The following is a 2110-nucleotide window of genomic DNA, read 5'->3' as shown; positions in this document are numbered from 1 at the left end:
CCAGAGAGCATCCTTTATCCTTCTTGTCCTCACACCAGAGAGCATCCTTTATCCTTCTTGTCCTCACACCAGACTCTCCCTTTTGAAGAATGGATCTGGGGGAAACAATTTCAACTATTTTTCTTTTTCTACAAAGAATTAGAGAAGTGGCCTGATCTTTACATCATCCATCAAAAGGAAGGTTGTATCATGAGATGATAGTCGGTCACAGCTGGAAAGATTGCTTAACTAATAAGATAACTGCCAGTTAAGCATGAGGACCTGAGTTCAGATCCTCTGCACGCATGTGGAAAAGCCAGGTGCACTGGTGCACGCCTGTAATCCTAACACGGGGGAGGTAGAGATAGTAGGACCCCTGGCGCTTGCTGGTCTCCCAGCCTAGTCAAATCAGTGTCTAGGTCACTGAGAGACCCTACCTCAAGAAAGGATGCACACAAAAGCAAATGGGCGCAGGTACTTCATATACATGCACACAAATGTGTACACACATGTACGCATGCGTACATGCACGGGGAGAGAGAGAGAGAGAGAGAGAGAGAGAGAGAGAGACGAAGAGAAAGAGTGAGAGAGAGAGAGAGAGAGAGAGAGAGAGAGAGAGAGAGAGAGAGAGAGAGAGAAATAGAACAAGAAATAAGAAATAAGAGTTTGCCATGACCCTGTAATTCTCCACTGGTAGCAGGAAGATCAGAACTTAGGGAGTTCATTCAGTATCATCCTGGATCACATAGGAAGTTCATGGCTAGCCTGTTCTACATGAAACCTTGTCTCAACAAAACAAGGAAATAAGTGGAAGTTCAAAGGGGGGAAAACATAGAAAGAAAATAAGAAAAAGGGGATGACAGAAAGGGAGACTTGAGCATAGGTACATGCCAACAAGAAGAGTGTCTGACATAAATGAAAAGCCCAGCATAGGGTGCACTCTGCGCCATGGCTTCTAACTTTGTTATTATCTTGAACTCTGTCAGTTAGGGAGCATCGCCCCAGCTCTCTAACACCCCTTTATTATTTTACCTAATAAAAACCTGAAAGTCAGCTTCCAAGTTGTTTCCATGAGGAAAAAGCCCTTTAAATGCCTTTCTCCTCTTGCATGGTCTAGAACTATGCATTAGGACACACATGGCTGATGTTGGGAAATACCTTGAGGCGTGCCTTATGTACGTCTACGTAATTTATGTACCCCTGCGTAATTTTTTCTGTAAATTTCTGAACCATGTAAGCCTAAATGAGTGTACCAGATAAAAAGTGACCAGAAGTCTCCAGGGAAAATGCCTTTACAGTATTCTAACTTGTCTTGCAGCGCTGTGTGAAGATGGACGAGGGAAGGAATGTGGGAGAAGATCTCCCAGTCATGGTGTGAGCGCCTCCCATGTGGAATGGAGTGGGCCAGGAACCCTTTTATATTTAATCTTCCAATTCGTTTAGTTTAATCCCTGCTTTTAGAATAGTGTTTTAACATACTGCACAACTAAGACAATCCCTTCTGGTAAAGTGTCTTAGAGAGAGGCCATTTCTATTTGCAAAGCCAGCTGGGAAGAGCTGGAAGGCACACAGCTGCAGACAGCTGGGAAGCTGGTGCTGAAACAGGATCCTGGGAGAAGTGAGCTTCAGTTTGCTGGTCCCCAGGCTGTCTGTGAGATGTGTCAGCTTAGGAGCTCCGCTTCCATGCTTGCTTGGCCTGGGTTTCCTTCTTCTTGGTCACCGGATGGAACACAACTGAGAGATACTGAGCACTCAAGGATCAGAAGAGGATAAGCCCTTTTTACAATTCACATACAGACACACAGACACTCACACGGGCACACACGCATGCACACAACAGATACACACACAGAGACACACAAGCACAGATAAACACAGACACACAGACACATATGCACAAAGACACACGAATACAGACAGAAAGAGACAGATGCACAAATATAAACATATTTAGACATTCACACAGACACACATACACACACACGACAGTTATACATGCACACTCGCATGGACACAGACACACAAACACAGATCCACATAGAGAAAGAGACAGATGCACATACATAACCACATGAAGACATTCTCTCTCTCTCTCTCTCTCTCTCTCTCTCTCTCTCTCTCTCTCTCTCTC

Source organism: Microtus ochrogaster, chromosome 5 (genome assembly GCF_000317375.1).
Source record: "Microtus ochrogaster isolate Prairie Vole_2 chromosome 5, MicOch1.0, whole genome shotgun sequence".
Classification (NCBI taxonomy): Eukaryota; Metazoa; Chordata; class Mammalia; order Rodentia; family Cricetidae; genus Microtus; species Microtus ochrogaster.
The sequence above is the reverse complement of the archived record's forward strand: the minus strand, read 5'-3'. Positions refer to the sequence as shown.